Consider the following 22,724-nt stretch of genomic DNA (forward strand, 5'->3'; position numbering starts at 1 on the left):
TATATTTAGATATTAAACCAATTATCATCGTCGCTAATTTTCAAATAAAAATTATAATTTCGAGTATTTTTCGCAATTACTTTCGAATAAAACACGTAATTCGTAATTAATACAAATAATTTACAAAAAGTTCAGCATCGAAATATTTTTTGCAATTACTTTCGAACAAAATAATTCGTAATTAATACAAATAATTCAGAAAAAATTCAGCATCGAATCGTCACTAATTTTCAAATAAAAAAAAAATTATTATTTCGAATATTTTTCACAATTACTTCTTAATTCATAATTAATACAAATAATTTACAAAAAGTTCAGCATCGAAATATTTATCGCAATTACTTTCGAACAAAATAATTCATAATTAATACAAATAATTTACAAAAAATTCAGCATTGAATTATCGCTAATTTTCAAAGAAAAATTATAATTTCGAAAATTTTTCGCAATTACTTTCGAACAAAACACGTAATTCATAATTAATACAAATAATTTAAAGAAAAAATTCAGCATCGAATCATTGCTAATTTTTAAATAAAAAAAAAATTATTATTTCGAATATTTTTCACAATTACTTTCGAATAAAATAATTCGTAACTAATACAAATAATTTAAAGAAAAAATTCAGCATCGAATTATTTTTCGCAATTACTTTCGAACAAAACACGTAATTCGTAATTAATACAAATAATTTAAAGAAAAAATTCAGCATCGAATCATTGCTAATTTTCAAATAAAGAAAAAATTATAATTTCGAATATTTTTCGAATTATACTTTTGAACAAAACACGTAATTAATACAAATTAAAAATTTATAAAAAATTCAGTATCGAAATATTTATCACAATTACTTTCGAACAAAACACGTAATTCATAATTAATACAAATAATTTAAAGAAAAAGTATCAGGATCGAATCGACGATCGGCGTCCAACGGCGGATAATTCCAATCCCCGCGTATATTAATTATGCAGGTTTTATCGCCGTATGGGCCGTAATCGGTCGCGGATTAATGCCGGTTAAATTAAGCTCGTGTGATTAGTAGACGCGCGCGCGACCAAGCTTTAAGCGAGGTGATAGATGGGACGGCCGCCACCGAGCCGCAGTTATTTTCGCCCGGAGTGACGGACATTTTCGTACTGCCGCGTGTTTTTCCTCCCTCTCCCTTACGTATTTCGGTAACGGACGCTTCGAGACTGCCTTCGACCCGAGATCGATCCTTTCTCCACCCCCTCCGATTATTTCCAAACGATTAAAATTATTAATCCAACCCGCTTGCAATTTTCCAAACTTTTCAAATTTTCCTTCCTTCCAAATAATTTACGAATTTTCTTTAAACGTGAAATCGATGATTCTTTTGGACACGAATCTCGTCCATCGAGTTGAAAGATGGAATTTGGTATTTTTTTAAAAAGAATTTCTCGAAAAAATTCGATCCAATACTTTTTCCATCAAATTTCCACTTGTCGAATAATATATATATATATATAGTAATTGATACAACAAGAATCTACAATGTGCGTTTCGTAATCGCATAGCAATCCCAGTCTGACGGAGGAAAATATTGATTCTAATAACACGCGACTAACATCTAGTAATAACCGTGTAAACTACGGGGAAGGGTGAAAAACGAGATTTACGATATCCGGGGAGCAGACAACCTATTTATGCGTCCGGAGGAAACTGTTACGGTCAATTATTCATACTTGAAAATTCGCGAAAATTGTAACAATTGTATTCCTTCGATCTATATATAATTTTTCGTAAGCGTTCGAACGGGATTATCGATAAATGTGACTTTTACACATCGAGACACCGATTAACAGCTGAGAAATATTCTTTTCATATACGCTGTTTATATACGTTAATATTAATACATTAATCGTGATACATCGATATTCGATTTATTAGAAAGAAAGAACGGAAGCGGAAAAGGAAAGAAAAAAGAAAAAGGGAAACGATTAATTCGATTTTATCGTTCAATTTTCTTTATGCAAAGTCGGGGATCGGTGTGAATATTCATGGAATAATACAAACGTGGAAACGTTGCTCGTATTTTCCCTTCAAATTCTATTCTTGACCCAGTTTCAACCCCGAGAGAAACGCATTGTACGACCGCCGTACGGAAGTAAGCAAAATGGAGACAGTAAATTACATACTGATTTGGCGGCACGCCAGTCGGGAAAACCTGTCCCGCGCTCATACTTCCGACAGCCTTTCTTTCGCCGTCACAAAAGGGGATTCCGTTCGTTTGTTTCGCCATCGTTTTTCACGTACCGTTTCGATTATTCGTGTAAATTATTCAGCTGGATGAATAAAAAAAAAAGAAACGATGATTAAACGATTTAAACGATTGTCTCTGGATCGGAGAAAGTATGGCGAGATATCGTTTCTCTCACATCGAACGTATCGTATTATGTTCTTTTTCTCCGAATTAAAATCGAATAGCAAGGAAGATATATTTATCCTTGGATTCATAAATATTATCACGAATATTTCTTTCTTTCAGAATCAATATTTTCTCTTTTTACGATTCTCCGATATACTTTTTAGAAATCGTATCGTTTTCTTGCTGCAATATTTTTCGATTTTTCGACACGAAAAAATATCATTACGTGGCCATTTGTTTTTTTCAAGCGTAAGTTATCTCGTGAAGCACACTTTTCGTCGAATTAAAATCGAATACTGTAAACCTAACCTAACTTTGTTCGCTTCACGTATTAAGAAATATTCAAATTATTGAAATATTTAAGCAATATTTGCTCGTTTAATTACAATTGATCCGCTTTTCCCGTAACCTCGAACATGTTTGGCATTGCAATTGTTTCCAATTATTATTATTATTATTCATCGAACGATAAATTATCGAAGCAACTTTGATTAAATTTCCCCCATCGCTGTCCACGTATCAGCCACCTCTTTTTCGAATTAATCAAGCACAGAAACTACCTTACCGAGCGTGCTACTTTTCCTCGAATTAAAATCAAATGCTGCAAACTTAATCTACCCTAACCTAACGTAATTTATTTCACATCACTCACGATCAGAGTTGGACGTTAACCAGTTGAAAAAGTTAGAATTCTCGAATAAAGTTACTTTAAGTAATTATTTGTTAAAATGCTCGTAAATAACATTTATCTATTACAGCTGATTTCACGTAGTGTTTGTTTACAATTATTTCCAATTATTATTCATCTATTCTATCTCAATTGTTAAATCACTGTTCACGATCCACATAAACGTATCAGCCTTTTTTCAAATTAATTAAACATTAAACTACCTTACCGAGCGTACTTTTCTCCGAATTAAAATCAAACCTAACCTAATCTATTTTACATCAGCCACGATCAAAGTTGGCCATTAATCTGCTGAAAAAATTAAAAACAAATTAGTTGAAAATCTCGATGATAAAGTTACTTTAAATAATTATTTATTAAATAACATTTATTATAATTGATCCGCTTTTCGCGTAACCTCGAACATTCCGCACTACAATTATTTCCAATTATTATTATTATTCATCGAACGATAAATTATCGAAGCAACTTTGATTATTAAATTTCCCTAATCGCTGTTTACGATCCACGTATTTCTTTTTCAATTAGAATCAAACATAACCTAATATTTTTCCTCGAATTAATTTAGTCTATTTCATCTACGATCAAAATTTGATTAACCCGTTTTTAACTTAGTTAAAAATATACTTACTGTAAATAAATATTTATTAAAATACTTCAATAATATTTACTCGTATTATAATTAATAGACTTTTCGTGTAATCTTATCCTTTCCGTATTATCTCTTTTTCAAATTCAGTGTTAAACATAACCTACTATTTTTCCTCGAATTAAATATTCCAAACCTAACCTAACTTAGTCTATTTCATATCATTTACGATTAAAATTTGATTAATCCATCGAAAAAATTTAACTTAATTAAAACTTATTTTAAATAATCATACCTCAATAATATTTACTCGTATTATAATTGATCCACTTTTCATATAACCTCGAACCTTCCACACTACAATTATTTCCAATTATTATTCGAACGATAAAGAATCAAACATAACCTAATATCTTTCCTCGAATTAACTTAGTCTTCTTTCACATCATCTACGATCAGAATTTGATTATTTTTAACTCAATTAAAAAATTTACTTTAAATAATATACTTAATTAAATAATATTCAATAATGTTTATTCCTATTATAATTGATCCTCGAACCTTCCGCACTACAATTATTTCCAATTATTATTATTATTATTCGAACGATAAAGAATCAAACATAACCTAATATTTTTCCTCGAATTAACTCAGTTAAAAATAAAACTTATTTTAAATAATATACTTAATTAATTAAATAATATTCAATAATATTTATTCCTATTATAATTGATCCGCTTTTCATATAACCTCATTCATTCCGCACTACAATTATTTCCAATTATTATTATTATTCGAACGGTAAAGAATCAAACATAACCTAATATCTTTCCTCGAATTAACTTAGTCTACTTTCACATCATCTACGATCAGAATTTGATTATTTTTAACTCAGTTAAAAAATTTACTTTAAATAATATACTTAATTAATTAAATAATATTCAATAATATTTATTCCTATTATAATTGATCCGCTTTTCATATAAACATTCCGCGCTACAATTATTTCCAATTATTATTCGAACGATAAAGAATCAAACATAACCTAATATCTTTCCTCAAATTAACCTAATCTATTTCACATCATCTACTATCAGAATTTGATTAACCCGTCGAAAAACTCAGTTACAAATAAAACTTACTTTAAATAATATACTTAATTAATTAAATAATATACTTCAATAATATTTACTCGCTTTTCATATAACCTCGAACTTTCCACACTACAATTATTTCCAATTATTATTCGAACAATAAAGAATCAAACATAACTTAATATCTTTCCTCGAATTAACCTAATTTATTTCACATCATCTACCATCAAAATTTGATTATTAAATAATATACTTTAAATAATATACTTAATTAATTAAATAATATACTTCAATAATATTTACTCGCTTTTCATATAACCTCGAACATTCCGCGCTACACATTACTTCCAACTATTATTATCATTATTATTCCAACGATAAATCATCGTAGCAGCAACCCCATCGCTAAATTCCCCCCATCACCGTGTACCATTCACGATGTAAACGCGGAGAAGAGGTAACCTCGGTCTCGTTAACGCGGATAGGAGTGGAAGGAGACTTCGGACGGAAGTCGCCGCCTCGAGTGGAGACGCAACGGGGTAACACAACGAACCGCTGTCCCGTGAGAACGACAGCCGGATCGATCTCGGCCGCATCGATCTACATCTTCTCACGTATTGTCTTCTCCTCGCTGTGGGGGAGAAGAGATTTCCCACAGGAACGGGGGTGGGGTGGGGTGGAGCGCGGCGCGAAAACAATGGTGCGAACAGGTGGATAAGGGAAACAATGCGACCAGCCGCTTTCACTGCTCTTAATGCGTACGTCGCTACCCAACACGCGCACGAAACGAAACGATTGTTGCGGCCACGGATTCGATTAATGCTCTAAGTAACTAACGTGTGTATATATGTATATATATATAGATCTCGTCGTTTCTTAATTTATGAAAGTGAAAATTCTTTTATTCTTCCAGTGTGTGATGTCGTAAACTTTTCTCAAGCGTGTTTCTCTCGTTACAACGTGTTATAGTTCGGGATAAAGTTGATTTATGTTTGTAATCGTGTGTAACGATCGCAGGAGGAGAGGTTAATTGCGGTAGAATAAATTGTATTACGTATTGAGATTGTGATTAATTAATTTTTCTACGTGTTGCCGACATTTGTCCATGCAACTGTTATTAATTAATTTGAGAAAGTAATGTTAAATTATATTGCATATATATATATATGTTTAGTTAATATTTCGTATTTCGAAGATTACTCGAGATTTAGGAGAAGATATGGTGGAAAATTTCTTTATAAATTTTGTCATTTATTCTCTATTATTTAATCTTTCTTTATTATCTCTTCTAGGTTCAACACAGATTTTGAAGTAATTTTCATCGAATCACAGTATCCATATATAACCTATAATTTATATTTCGTAACGTAAAGAGATTCAATTTGCTAGCAAGGGGAAAGAAAATTATGGTAGATGTTACTTTATATCCGATGAATCTTTATTTAAATCCACTCGTCGAGAATTCGTGATAATCCTGGAAATATGCGTATAAACAAAATCGCGATGTTTCTCTGTCGAGGTTAAAAATTTACCGATATTCCCTAGTATTCGAATTGAAATCGAGTATTGAATAATTCATTAAAACTATCTCTCCATCTTTCGGAAGAAACTCGATGGAATCGAAGAAATTTTCAACAAACCTATTTCCCTCCCATAATTTCAATCGAAAAATTTATAAGAATCCTACGTCACGATGACACTCCACGCTTTTTATTAATAATTTTAATTCGAGAGGACGATCCCTAATCTCCTCTAAAATTCCTCTTCATCGTCTCGCAAACGAGGAAAGAGGAGAACGAGGAAGAAGGAGAGAAGGAAAGAGGAGATGGACGGATTTGAAACGGGGGAAAGGTTCTTAGCCGTGCTCACTTCGGCATGTGCCGGAAGAAGGAGGCTTAAAACTCCCTCCCTGTAACGCGATGACGTTGATATTCACGCGAGGCCCCCCTTCGTTCAATTTAACCTTGCACCTGCGAGCACCTGATGCTTCCAGAGTTTCCGGATAGCCGAGATCGACGGTTCTCTCCTGGATTTCGTCCATTTCGAGACGCGTTGCTCGTCAGAAAAGAAAAGAGAAAGGAATGGAGGAGGATAAAGAGGGATACGTAGGATTCTAAGGTTGGTGTGGAGGAAGAGAGAAGATTTGTTTGTGGAATTGAAATTAAAAGTAAGGTGTAAGGTGAAGCAGTTATGAATCGAAGGTATATCGATTTTGGAATTAAAAGGGAGATGATTAATTTGCTGTTTGAGGAATTGAATTAATGTAAAATGTATCAAGTGAAGAATATAATGTAAAGAAATAATTATTGAATTGAAAGAATTGGACTTTGAGATCAAATTGAAGGGAGATGATTATATAATTTGTTTTGTTGAGGAATTGAATTAATGTAAAATGTATCAAGTGAGAAGAATATAATGTGAAGAAATAATTATTGAATTGAAAGAATTGGACTTTGAGATCAAATTGAAGAAAATGAAGTAGTTTATGAAATTTTTGAGATCAGATTGAAGGAGTAATTATGAATTGAGTTTTGTAATGATCAAAATCAAATTGAATAATTGTGGAATTGAAATCAAAAAAATATTACCTAAAAGATTAATTATGGATTAAAAAGAAGGGTAGAAAGAGATTGAAGAAGAACAAGAAATATTTGAAATCGCGTTTTCTTTTTGAAGAATTGAAAATTGATTAAAACACTTTGTTGAAACTAAAAGTTGGAAGAACAATTACAAATTGGAAACATCAAAGAATAAATAAAAATCGGGAAATAGAGATTCGAAAATTGAAAATTTACTCGCATTTCGAAATATTTCTACGATAAAGAAAAATAATTATTCGGAGGTTATATATCGATCGACTTTCCATCCATTTTTCTTTCGATCGAGATTAATTTGCATTAGGCATGGATCTGAATTTACCGTGACAGAAGTGAAACGGAGTGAAAGTTTTCAATTGAAAATTGGCCGCGTTTCGCGGCATCCATTTAAAAAAAAAAAAACCAGTCCACCGATAAATGGATGATGCTGCGCAAAAAAAAAAAAAAAAAATACCTGTCACCATTTATAAAACATTATAAAACCTATACAAACCTTGCATATATAATTCCTGTACAAACTCATATACTTACTTTGTTCATCCATTCGTTCAAAAATCCAAACGAAGAATAAACTTTTTGCTCCCTTTCTTTCTTTCTTTTTTTCCTTTCGCCAAAAAAAAAACAAATTATCCTCCTTAACTACTAAAATAACTATCTGCAAACCTTCGACTCGGATTCAACGATCCCCAAACGAACGTCAACCTTAGAGAAAGTTGAATCGGAAGAGAGACGCGTCTTATTCACTCGATCTTTACCTTAATAATATATAATTTCACCGAGACGTTATCCCCAACTGAAATGAAACTACCCATTGTAATTCGTTCTCCTTTGAGAGAGAGAAAGAAAGAGAGAGAAAGAAAGAGAGAGAGAAAGAGAGAGGGAGAGAGAATATAAAAATGCTTGAAAATCGCACAAACAGTTAAGTATTCGAGGATAATCCAGGATTATATTTGGCGAAGCGAGCAACGCCAAAAAAAAAGAAAAAAAAGAAAAAAAGGAAAAAAAAAGAGGAGGGATTTCCCCTATTTTTGTTCGCATCGCGTTATTCCTTGGTTAATCCTTTCTCGGTATTAATTACCGTCGGCCGGCTCGTCGACGGGAAACGACGATTCGTCGACCATTACTTCCGCCCTCGTTTTTTTCTCCTTTTTTGCGAAACGTTAAAAAGAAAAAGGGAAGAGAAACTCTCTTCTCGTCCCTCGTCGGAAACGACAAAAACCGACCCCGTTGAAAATAACAAAGCCTTTTGTCACATCACCGCAAGATCGCAATCGCATCCTTAATTATCAATCAATTATGGTTCGTGAATTCATCGATTGAATTCTTTCTTGCGACAGAATTTTCGAGCTAAAAGGTAAGAAGTTTTCGAAATCGAATTTTATGTTTTATAGAGAGACGATTCTTTTTTTTTTATTTACCATAGATTGGGAGAGAAAGGAAAAAATAATCTTTTTAAAAAGTTTAACATCACAATATTCTGCAGAATACTGAGAAATAAATTGGACTCATTCTTTCAACTAATGAAACTCATATTATCTCATAACATATGGTAAACGTTTTACTTTAATACATTTTAACACATTATTCTCAACCTTCCCAATCTTCCCAAGATAAACAACCAACAATCAATCCAAACTCGAATCTCAAAGAATCGATTGGAAAAGAAGGAAGAGGAAGAAAGAAAAATTAAAACAGCAACTTTTCCCCCCATCGAATATAGCAGCCCGGAACTTAAACGCGGATGGAAGGAAGAAATTTGGCGGATGATACTCGATCGCCTTGCGCCTGGCTCGAATAACGACAGTGGAGGGGAGAACACGTGGTGTGTGCTATGGCACACGTAATGGAGCGGCGGGTTGCCTCAACTTGTAACGATCTGGCTGCATCGAATTGCCGCAACGGGGCAACGCCAATTAATAAAGTTAAGAAACGCCAACGGCGTGCGTGTACACGGATCGCGACACGGGGAGAGGGAGATAATTATCTGGTTATTTCGTCCCTCCTTCTCTCCTCTTCTCTCGCATCTTGGTAATTAATTTACACGGAAAAGCTCGTTACGTGCGTGGCGTTTCGTTCTTTTTTTCCTTTTTCTTTCGTTTGAATGAAAATCGTTCGGAAAATTTATGAATTTTTATTTAAAAGAGGATGATTAATTTAAATAATCGTAAGTGATAATTCGTGTGAACAAAAATTAAAATATTGGGTTGGCAACTAAGTAATTGCGGATTTCAGTTGAAGTTGATGACGACCTAATCAAAGCAATAATCGATTCGGATCGTCACAGTACAACTCGTGAGATTGCAGAGAAGCTTCATGTATCGCATACATGCATTGAAAACCGCTTAAAACAATTTGGCTATGTTCAAAAACTCGATATATGGGTTCCTCGCGAACTGAAAGAAAAGCATTTAACGCAACGCATTAACAGCTGCGATTTGCTAAAGAAACGTAATGAAAATGATCCATTTTTGAAACGACCGATAACTGGCGATGAAAAATGGGTTGTTTGCAACAATATCAAGCGGAAAAGATGGTGGAGCAGGCCACGTGAACCAGCTCGAACAACATCAAAAGCTGGTATTCGTCGAAAGAAGGTTTTGTTATCAGTTTGGTGGGATTACAAAGGAATTGTCTATTTCGAACTCTTACCACCCAACCGAACGATCAATTCTGTTGTCTACATTGAACAACTAACGAAATTAAACGATGCGGTTGAAGAAAAGCGACCCGAATTGACAAATCGAAAAGGTGTTGTATTCCATCGTGACGATGCAAGGCCACACACATGTTTGGTCACTCGGCAAAAATTATTGGAGCTTGGTTGGGATGTTTTGCCACATCCACCATATAGTCCTCACCTTGCACCATCCGATTACTTTTTGTTTCGATCTTTACAAAACTCCTTGAATGGTAAAAATTTCAATAATGATGATGATATCGAATCGTACCTGATTCAGTTTTTCGCTAATAAAAACCACAAGTTTTATGAACGTGAGATTACGATGCTGGCTGAAAGATGGCAAAAGGTCATTGATCAAAACGGGCAACGCATTACGGAATAAAGTTATTTAGTTCCATGAAAAAATTGTCTTTGATTTTCTAAAAAAAATCCGCAATTACTTAGTTACCTAGTTACCAACCCAATATTTAGAATAGTATCGATGTATGAGAATCTATTATTATTAAGGAATGGAAAGAAAGTTTAATTTAAAAAAAGAAGAAACGTCGAAAATGAAAGGGCTTTGCCCTCCAACGTTTTTAATTGGAGAATTTACGTTTGGCGAGTATATAAGCAATATCGAGTAACGAGCGCAAGGAGGAGATAATGACATTCTTTGGAACGGTATTACAGTTGGTGGAATGTCCCTCAGCTTGTCCGGGGGAAGGAAATGCAATTTGCGCCGAACAATCGATCACGCCCGATTGGATCCACCTCGAGAATGGCTATTTCGTCGATAGCATTATTTCCTCCTCTTCGAATCGAGACGCGTATTCCACACTTGAATGCCTTTATGCAATCCCGATCGTGATTTCATTTTATTTTATTTCGCCTTTTTTCTCGAGAGACAGAAAAAAAGAAAAAGAAACGACCGAAATTCACGGAGATCAGGTTTGAAAATTCATAAAATTCATAAAATAAAAAGAAGAATACTCTCGTATATAAAAATACGAGGAGGAATGGAATTTTTTTTTCGTTTCCTCTTTCGAGAATCGTTGAAAATTTTTGTCGAAAAGAAGAAATTGTAAAACGAGTGATCAAAGTTTATAGGACGCAATTTCAATTACGAGGGATTGAGTCGAAAAGGAGGATCTCGAAGAGAGATGTGAATCGAAGCGAAGTAATATGGAAACGAGCGAGAAAGAAAAGGGGAGGGGATAATTTTCGGGGAATAATAATGGATGATCACGTACGATCGACTCCGCTCCCAGTTCCTGCCCTATATCCTCCATTGTGCCGCCATTTCCGGCTCCAGCGCCACCCAGATCAAACTTGTTAACCTCTTCGAGTATTCCTCTTCTTTCGTGATATTTCGGGAAGAAGAAGTAGAAAAAAAAGGAAACTATTAACGAGAATTCTAGTATGCACTCCAAGGTATTGTTGAAAAAATTAATTTCTTTAAAAATAATTCTAAATACAGATTGTAATTTCTCTTTTATCCACGAATAAAAAAACGAGTGTTATCAAACAATTAAATTCCAGATATTCGATATTTTTCCTTCTAGTATAATACAGGAAAGAAGAATCTTATGCAGTCCAAGGTATTGTTAAAAAAATTAATTTCTTTAAAAATAATTCTAAATACAGAGTGTAATTTCTCTTTTATCCACGAATAAAAAAATGAGTATTATCGAACAATTAAATTCCATGAGATAATTCCAGATATTCGATATTCTTCCTAGTATAATACAGGAAAGAAGAATCTTATGCAGTTTAAGATATTGTTAAAAACATTAATTTCTTTAAAAATAATTTTAAACAGACTGTAATTTCTCTTTTATCCACGAATAGTATTATCAAACAATTAAATTCCACAAAATAATTCCAGATATTCGATATTCTTCCTCCTAGTATAATACAGGAAAGAAGAATCTTATGCAGTCCAAGGTATTGTTAAAAAAATTAATTTCTTTAAAAATAATTCTAAACAGACTGTAATTTCTCTTTTATCCACGAATAAAAAAACGAGTATTATCGAACAATTAAATTCCACGAGATGATTCCAGATATTCGATATTCTTCCTCCTACTATAATACAGGAAAGAAGAATCTTATGCAGTCCAAGGTATTGTTAAAAAAATTAATTTCTTTAAAAATAATTCTAAATACAGACTGTAATTTCTCTTTTATCCATGAATAAAAAAACGAGTGTTATCAAATAATTAAATTCCATGAGATAATTCTAGATATTCGATATTCTTCCTCTTAGTATAATACAGGAAAGAAGAATCTTATGCACTCTAAGGTATTATTAAAAAAATTAATTTCTTTAAAAATAATTCTAAATACAGACTGTAATTTCTTTTTTATCCACGAATAAAAAAACGAGTGTTATCAAACAATTATTAATTATAAATTCCATGAGATAATTCTAGATATTCGATATTCTTCCTCCTAGTATAATACAGGAAAGAAGAATCCTAGAAAGTATAATACAAATTCGAACGAATTCATTCACAATCTTTGAAATGCATTTGAGAAGAGAATTAAGAGTAGAACGTGAGTGAAAAACGTTTAACAACAAAGTATTAAGAATTAATCCATAATTTTTGTATTCGTCGAGCAAATACACCGAGTCGAATTAATGTATAAAGGCTTTGCAAACACTTTTTCCTCTAACTTTATATATATATATATGTGTAGAATAAAAAAGGAAGAATCTTAGAGAGAGGATTCCTGTGGCGAAATTCAATGCTATCTCTAACAAAGTTTACCACGATCTCTTTGTGTATTAGTTTCCCAGAGACGAACTCCCGCTCATTCCACGATGAAATCCAAAAGTTCGCCACGGTTGCCAGGAAGGAATTAGATGAAATCGCGCTCCGTTGAACGAAGTTGGAAAATTGTGTATACACGAAGGCGAGCGTATTTCTTCTTTTTTTTTTTTCTAAAAACGATACAGAAGAGAATAAATTAATATCCGCTTGGAAAAGTATCTTTCCAATTTCTCTCTTCTCCAGTATACTTTGAACGATTGGAAAATTTTGTTTGTTGAAAATAATTATATTTTTCCAGAATCGTGATTATTTATAATTCCAGAGATTTCTCGATTCACGATCGAGCAAATTGCTCGAACAATTTCCCCGCGTATATTTTTCGAATCATGTAAAAGACTCGTAGAGGAGAAACGAACAATTTCCAATCTCAATAATTGATAAAAAAATAGTATGTTTCCTTTCTATCAACAAGCTAGGAATCGAGGAATAATCGAGGAATAAATTAGGATTATTAGGATCCTTGGATCGAGGAATTGCTTGTCTTGCAAAGTGTTTCGTCCAACGAGAAAAAAATAAGAATGGAAAAGAAGAACGCGCAATAACGACATTTGAACTTTTTTCCTCTCGCATCCCTTTTCTTTCTTCCTCCTTTCTCCAAACTCCCGCTTTTCCGCCGGAAGTTACAGAAGTCGTTAGCGTTTCTTCCACGCCACACACTTGCAAACCTCCAAATGCGCTTCCTTTCACGCGCATTATCTCGCTCGACGACGAGTATATTCGTGCCACTCGTTATCCAACCAACGAATAATTTTCCAAATTATTTACTTATTTTTTTCTTTCCTCGAAACGCGCCACTTTCGAACACCTTTCTCTCATTTATTATTTCTTCTTCTCAGTTCTCTTTTCTTCGCTCGTCTCCTCCTTTCTTTCTTTCGGTGTCCAAGCATATTTTCCTCCTTTCTCTGTTTAACAGAGGAGTGTAGAGTTTTAAAAAAAGAGGGGATGATAGCAAGAATCAAAAAGTTAAGCTTTTTTTGCAGTTTAATTCTGTTGAACCGCAGGAATTTTTTTATATCTCCCCTCTCTTTCTCTTTTCTCTTCTTCCTCCTCGTTGAATATCGTGAAATCTCGTTGTTGAAACAAACGGGAGTTTGAAACAGATATGGAAAAAAAAAATCCACGCGTATTTTTCGACGAGCGAAACGTGGAAACGATGGATGGTTTTGGAAGAAGAAAAATTAAGAAAAGATACTTGACCCAGCTCCGATCGATGACTTTTCACTTTTGAAGAATCGAATCGAGTCGAATTCTTTTTTTTTCCCCATTGAAGTTGCTGCTTGGGAATATCTTGGATTGATATTTTCGGGACACCCTCCACGAGTATATTTTTCCTAATTTTCAAGCACAACGATTTTAAAGTTTGCTCAGCTGCGAAAGATTGCAAATGTTGGTTAAGAATATAATCCATCGTATAATTCCACTTGCTTGTTTTCCCGAAAACTTGATAAAATAATGATACAGATCAGATTTTATTCAATTCGATCGCGAGGATTATTTCACGAGTTTAAAATTAACCCGTGAATAAACGGGTTCATCCCCGTTTATTAGACGAATAACAGTTTCGCAAAAATTGATAAATTGAGCGATGTAACCCGATCCGGGATCGAATGTACGAGCGAAAACGAATATCGAATGTTTTATTTTATATTATTTTATTCTATTTTTAAGGAAATTCTGAAATTCCTCCAATTAAAACGAAACCGAACACGATATAATTGTGTGTATAATTAAACAGCGTTAAACGAGTTTTTAACTAATTATTATTACGCAGTTTCGTTTCCAACACGTTTATATTTACCGCCAAATGTTAATCAACTTGTTCAACCACGACGATTATCCTCGCTCAACTTTAATCGATAAACAAGAAGCGATTTCGAAAAAAATAAATAAAATCAATCCGATGATTAAAAGAGCGAGTTGGATGAAGAAATTGGTACTTAAAATCTTATGGATAAAAAGAAATGTTAATTATGGACAGTGAAGAAAATTTAATAGTTAAAGTTATCTGGATAATTGTTGATTGTTGAAAAGCAGATCAATAATACGAATAAATATTATTTAAATATTTAAAGTTAAAGTTAATTAACTTGAAGTAACTTTATTTTTAACCAAAAAGTTTAAACTTTTTCAACGGGTTAAACGTCCAACTCTGATCGCGGGTGAAAAAGTTAGGTTAGGTTTGGATTTGCAATATTTAATTCGAGGAAAAGTAGCAGCTTGTGTTCGACTCTAATTTAAAAAGAAAGAAGTGAGAGATAGCGACGAACGGTGATGGGACAAAATTTAATAATTGAAGTTAATTATAAAATAAAATAAAATAATTGTAATTGTCGAGACTAATACGAAATCAAGTATAATGACTATTAGAATAAACGTTACTATTTTAGTACAAGTAATTATTTAACTTTATCTTTATTTAATTACTTTTTCAACGAGTTAATATCCTAATTCCGATTCTTGATGTGAAATAATTTAAATTAGGTTAGGTTTGCAGTATTTAATTCGAGGAAAATTAACAGTTCATGTTTGACATTTACTCTAATTTGAAAAAGCAAATGACTTTCACAAATGGATCGTGGGGAAAATTTAATAGTTAGAAATTACTTGGAATAAACTTAGTTGCATAAGTTGTCTCGATAATTTATCGTTCGAAACGTAACAATAATTGGAAAATAATTATACGATTAAAAAACTACGATAATTCCACGAATAAATGTAATTCGAAGCGTGTTAATTCGATCGATCGTAGTAACTTTATCTTTATCTAGTTACTTTTTCAACGAGTTAATATCCAATTCCGATTCTTGATATGAAATAACTTAAATTAAGTTCACAATATTTAATTCGAAAAGTAACAGCTTCTATTTAACTCTAAATTCGAAACATAACAATAATTGGAAAATAATTGTAAACGATTAAAAAGCTACGATAATTCCAAATAAATATAATTCGAAGCGTGTTAATTCGATCGATCGTAGTAACTTTATCTTTATCTAGTTACTTTTTCAACGAATTAATACCGATCCTTGGTGAAATAATTTAAATTAAATTCGCAATATTTAATTCGAGTAATAGCTCATGTTTGACTCTAATTTGAAAAAGCAAATGGATCGTGGGGAAAATTTAATAGTTAGAAATTACTTATCATTCGAAACATAACAATAATTGGAAAATAATTGTAAACGATTAAAAACGATAATTTCACGAATAAATGTAATTCGAAGTGTATTAATTCGATCGATCGTAGTAACTTTACCTTTATCTAATTACTTTTTCAACGAGTTAATATCCTAATTCCGATTCTTGATGTGAAATAATTTAAATTAAATTCGCAGTATTCAATTCGAAAAGTAACAGCTCCTATTTAATTCTAAATTCGAAACATAACAATAATTGGAAAATAATTGTAAACGATTAAAAAGCTACGATAATTCCACGAATAAATGTAATTCGAGCGATCGATTATAGTAACTTTATCTTTATCTAGTTACTTTCTCAACGAGTTAATACCCTAATTCCAATTCTTGATGTGAAATAATTTAAATTAAATTCGCAGTATTTAATTCGAAAAGTAACAGTTCCTATTTAACTCTAAATTCGAAACATAACAATAATTGGAAAATAATTGTAAACGATTAAAAAGCTACGATAATTCCACGAATAAATGTAATTCGAAGCGTGTTAATTCGATCGATCGTAGTAACTTTATCTAGTTACTTTTTCAACGTCGGGTCAATGGCCAACTCCGTCCGCGAAACAATTTCATAGACGGTTAAAAATAGATAGGTCGAAAAATATCGGTTTATGGAGTAGGTTTAAGATCGTAGAGAGATGCTCGACGCGATAACAGGAAGGATCATTAGCAGTTATCCTAGGGAAACGTTGGCGCTCGTCCAACAGACACAACGCTCGTTACTGCGAGCGTTCGGGGGGGAGGGGCGTGTTTCCGGTTGGACCAATGGCACGCAACAATACGCCACGGGTGTAGGATAACAGGGATCTCGAGTCTCCGAGATCCGATAAATATCGATGCAAGATAATTCGACCCGATAACGATTATATTCTCCAGTTAAAACGTCTCGAATCTCGTCTCCTCTCTGGTGTCGAAATATCCATAGAGAAGAAACCTTAGATTCCTTTTTTTTTTTTTGCGCATAAAGAAATAATTGAAGATTAAAATTTTCCTCGCTCACTTTTCACCAATATATTTGATCCTAAATTCTTCCTTTTAAATTTCTGTTCGATCTCTCTCCATATTCGCACCTGGCTATCTGGTATATCTTCTCCATCGAGAGAATCGACGATGGAGAAATGTAAATACGCCTGGATGGTTTTGTGCGAGGGACGAAAATTGGAAAATTAAAATTTTTCTTCATTTACTTTTTATTAAAATCGATCTTCTAAATTTCTGTCCAATCTCTCTCTCTCTCGATATGGAAATCGATAAAGTTCAATATCAAGAATTAAAGTAAGCATAACATAATATCTTTATATACGAATTCTTCTCGAATATCTCCTCCATTCGATTCCTCAATTTTCGTGTCAACACCTCATTGCTCCAAATCTATAATAGATAGATATATATATACAAGCTGGAAGTTTTGATTGGAACTGAGAAAGTGGAGAGAGAGAGAGTAAGAGGTTTGGGAATACAGAGAAATACAGAAAGTTTTTAAAAATAGCAGTGGAATATCGGGTATCGAAATCTCGAGGGTGAGCATCTCGAGTCGATTCACTTTGGACGTTTGGAGAACCTTGACCCCTTGGTCCCTTGGAGAATGGTGGAATAGAATAGAAGTTGGGAATTTGGGTCAGCCTATCGTGCGCCTAGAGACCCACCGACTTATCCGACAAACTCGACACGGAGATCTCACACAGAGTTTTAGCATCCCCCTCCCGATTTCTTCCGACTCGATACTTCATTCCTCCTAGGAATAGGGGGAATTAAATTGAACGAACCGAATTTAAGGTGAAATTTCGCGAAATTTCGAATTGAAATCCGATTAATGTTCTCGATTCGACTCGATTTATTTCTACAAAATCGATCCGTTCAATTATTCGTCTAAAAATTCTGACAATTTCGAAACGATCCATGCTCTTCTACAGAATTGGTGCAGACATTATTAAAGGAATTCTTTATATGAAAGAGAGGAGAAAATTTTCGACGATTCATCGCAAGATGCGATTAATTGTTGATGGCTCGATCCAACGAATGAGATCGGATTCTACAATTTTTCTACGAATTGGTGCAGACACGTTTTCGAGATATTAATTCTTTTACGAGGTATTCGATGAGGAGAAGATTTTACCCATCGTGAAGAAGAAGAAAGAAGGCAAGATCGATGAAGGAAAGAAAAGATGTTGGAAAAGTTTTCGAAACAGTTGTAAAATCTATATTCCGCTGCCTCGAGAAACCACGATTTCCTCGAAAGTTTTCGAACACTCGTGGAGACGACTCGATGAAAGAAATTAATAAAAAGTCGAGCAGGCAAGCTTTGAAAACGTATTTCTTTCCATTGAAATATTGGCTTTCCATTCGTTGAGAATACAATTCTTTTTTCTTCTTCTTCTTCTTTTTGTCGTCGATCGAGGACGAGACAGACGGCTCTAACAAAATTTTCCAAACAAATATGAACGATTCTCATATTCGAATGAACGTTGCAACGCGATCTTCCGAACATTTCGAATATTTATAATAAGTGAAGAAATTTCGTAACGTATTATTTTTTAATTTTAATGCGAATCTTTTAATTTTAATTGCAACTCTCGATATTTTCATCCCGTTGCAATTATTTTATTATTATTTTCTTAATTCGTTTCTCACCAAATTGAATCTAGATCCTTGAATTCAATTGTTCGATGACTGAGAAGTTTATCTCACCTCACTCTAATCACGAAAATTAATAAAAGTCTGACGTATATAATTTCGATTAATTTCAGTTTCACTCACAAGATAAATTATTGTAGCAAGATAAATCAAGGATATTAAGTTTCTCCTTGAAAAACGAAATAGGAGAAGAAAAATTGAATATCGATCCCTGAATTCAATTCAAGTTCATTCAACTTCACTCTGATTATAATAAATCTGACGTATATAATTTCGATTAATTTTTAGTTTCAGCAAGATAAATCAAGGATATCAAGTTTCTCCTTGAAAAACGAAATAGAAGAAGAAAAATTGAATATCGATCCCTGAATTCAATTCAAGTTCAAACTGAGAATTATTTATTTCACTCTGATTAATAATAAATTTGACGTATATAATTTCGATTAATTTTTAGTTTCAGTAAGATAAATCAAGAATATCAAGTTTTTCCTTGAAAAACGAAATAGGAGAAAAAAAATTGAATATCGATCCCTGAATTCGATTCAAGTTCAAACTGAGAATTATTTATTTCACTTCATTCTGATTAATAATAAATCTGACGTATATAATTTCGATTAATTTCAGTTTCAGTTTTACTTCACATTGGGACTCGCAACGTGAATTATTGTAGCAAGATAAATCAAGGATATCAAATTTCTTCTTGAAAAACGAAATAGGAGAAGAAAAATTGAATATCGATCCCTGAATTCAATTCAAATTCATTCAACTTCACTCTGATTAATAATAAATCTGACGTATATAATTTCGATTAATTTTTAATTTCAGTTTTACTTCACATTGAAACGTAATATCTACGAATCGTTGCCTGTGGATAAATGAAATGAAAGAAGAATTTTAACAACAAAAATTTCGAGTAACGTTCACAAGGATAAACATCCTTGTATATACTTGGCTGTATAATTTTTATTAATTCGAGATCGTCGAGCTGAATCGATACATCGTGTAAACAACAATTGGAGTGGATGAAAACAAGAACAAAACAGTATCGAACAGAAATAACAAATTTTAAAACGGAAATAAAATATAGAGTATACCGTCAATAAAAATAATAACATCTGATATCCTCCACCGTTCAAAAATTATTACAGAATCGAAAGAGATACGGTTAATTTTAAATTTTAAAAGAAAATTGTTACTTTATTCATTTCACCAAGCATTATTAATCTCATTTAATCTCTCAACACTGTTTCCAATTCTATAAATTTTTAAACGTCCAAATATCTTTCTAACCTCGACGAATAAATCAAGCCATTCGCGAAAAAGAAGAAACAAAAATTCTGAACAAATTTTAGACGATTCTAACGAAACAATTGTTCAACAACACGATTTCGTATTCCTGGATTTCTCATGGAGTCAAGGGAAGGGAGAAGTTGTAATAATGGAAATCTGGGCGGAGGCATCGAATCCGTTTGTGTCACAACGACCGGTTTACAAACGGTTTCCTATTCACTCGCTCTAATAGGCGACGCGATGTTGTGTTTATCTGATTTGACGAAGGTTTATCTGATTTGACGAAGCCAACAAGTATGGGCGACGCGTCACGTCACACGCGTTTAATCGCGTCCCCTTATGCAATATCTATGGATAACAAAGGATTCGATTTTTTTAAATTGCGATCAGTGCGAATTATTCGAATTATTTTTCGATTAATTCGAATCTTTTTTTTTTATAATCATAGGCAGGAGAATAATTTTACGTTAAAAAACTTTTGTTATTCCTGCAAGGAATTGGAAAAAGGAACAAGAAGAATTATATAAATCTCATATTCGATAATTTACTCAACTTGATACACTCTTGACAGACTTAAATCGACCAATAAATTAATTCCTATAAGTAAAAATAATTAAAAACCCTTTTTTGATTTTTAGAAGAAAAATCCTTTATCCTCGATTCGATTTAATCGATTTTCGGTTGTTAAAAGTGTCGTTTCCTCGATCGAAAGAGAAGAGGAAAAGGAAAAAAAGAAGGGAGGAAAGGCGACGAGTTAGGCCGAACGAGGGCTTCCGTGGCGTCCGTGACATGGTTCGCGGAGATGGTCAAATTGGAGGGTGTTTGAGAGGATGGTTGAGCGTGTGGTGGGTAATGAGAGATTTTGAAGTTGTGGGCGAGCGAACGGGTGTTTGAGAGGCCGGGCGAGGGGATCAAGTGTTGTACAGAGGCGTGGGATTTGACGTCTAAGGAGAGGGTTAAAACGCGTGTTTGATGTATATAATACCTGTTATCGATCCTCGCTCAGAGCAGCGGAATAATATCGATCATGTATGTGTATATAATTATATATATGTTTAAATTATGTATAAATTGTATGTGTATATAATTATCGCGAGGATCGTGAAGAAGAGTAAAAAAAGATGGTTGTAATTGATAATCGTAATGCAACGTGTTAATTAATAAATCGAAGCTGATTGAATCAAATATTCGGAATATTTTGAAAGTTTAATTCGATGCTGATTGTTCATTTATTTGTTTTTTTTTTTGTATTTGTGATTAAGATAGAGATTAACGTTTAAAATGTTATCGATGTGAAAAGAAGAAGAGAGGGAAGAGGATGTATCGAGTGTAGATTTGAGGAAAAATGAAACGTGAATTATTTATATTCGAAGGTTTGAAAAAGAAAAAGATTATATGTATATTAAAAAATTAAAATCGTAATGTAAATACAATGTAATAAAAATTTGAGGATTCGAAGATGTAAAAAGAAGAAAAAGATGTATCGTGACGTGGATTTGAGATAAAAAAAAATATGAATTATTTACGTGTACGTATATATACATAGCGATAAATGTAATAAAAATTTGAAGACTCGAAGATGTAAAAAAGAAAAGGATATATAGCGAATCTAATAAAAATTTGAAAGCTTGAAGGAGTAAAAAAGAAAAGGATACATATATAGCGATGAAATAAAAATTTGAAGATTCGAAAGTGTGAAAAGAAAAAAGATTTATATATATATATATTAAAAATAAAAAATAATAATCATAATGTAAAAATTTGAAGATTCCAAGTTGTAAAAAGAAAAAAAAGAATTACGATGTATCGAGTGTGACATGAATTTGATATAAAAAAAGGAAATGTGAATTATTTATACGACGAATGAAATTTGAAGGTATAAAAAAAGATAAAAAAAAGAGTTACGATGTATCGAGTATGACGTGGATTTGAGATAAAAAAAAATATGAATTATTTACGTGTACATATATATACATAACGATGAATGTAATAAAAATTTGAAGAAGATGTAAAAAAAAATATATATATATAGAGAAATGAACGAAATAAAAATTTGAAGACTCGAAGGTGTAAAAAAGAAAAGAAATAGAAAGAATATATATAGAAAGAAAGAATATGTATAGGAATGAATGTAATAAAAATTTGAAGAAGATGTAAAAAAAAAATATATATATATAGAAAAATGAACGAAATAAAAATTTAAAAACTCGAAGGTGTAAAAAAGAAAAGAAATAGAAAGAATATATATAGAAAGAAAGAATATGTATAGGAATGAATGTAATAAAAATTTAAAGAAGATGTAAAAAAAAAATATATATATATATAGAGAAATGAACGAAATAAAAATTTCGAAGACTCGAAGGTGTAAAAAAGAAAAGAAATAGAAAGAATATATATAGAATATATATAGAAAAAATATATATAGGAATGAATGTAATAAAAATTTGAAGAAGATGTAAAAATATATATATATATATATATATATATATATATATATATATATATATGAGATGAATGAAATAAAAATTTAAAAACTCGAAGGTGTAAAAAAGAAAAGAAATAGAAAGAATATATATAAAATAAATATAGAATATATATAGAAAGAATATATATATGAATGAATGTAATAAAAATTTGAAGAAGATATAAAAAAAAAAATATATAGATGAATGAAATAAAAATTTAAAAATTCGAAGGTGTAAAAAAGAAAAGAGTATATATAGGGATGAATGTAATAAAAATTTGAAGAAGATG

General features: G+C 32.2%; 1 protein-coding gene across 8 annotated transcripts in view; it reads right to left on the minus strand.

The window, feature by feature from the left end:
- Positions 1-22,724, minus strand: part of LOC408915 (protein couch potato) — a 183,129-nt gene that overhangs the window by 105,426 nt on the left and 54,979 nt on the right. The gene's annotated exons all lie outside the window — the stretch shown is intronic.

This window comes from Apis mellifera, linkage group LG7, assembly GCF_003254395.2.
Source record: "Apis mellifera strain DH4 linkage group LG7, Amel_HAv3.1, whole genome shotgun sequence".
In the NCBI taxonomy this organism is placed as follows: domain Eukaryota; kingdom Metazoa; phylum Arthropoda; class Insecta; order Hymenoptera; family Apidae; genus Apis; species Apis mellifera.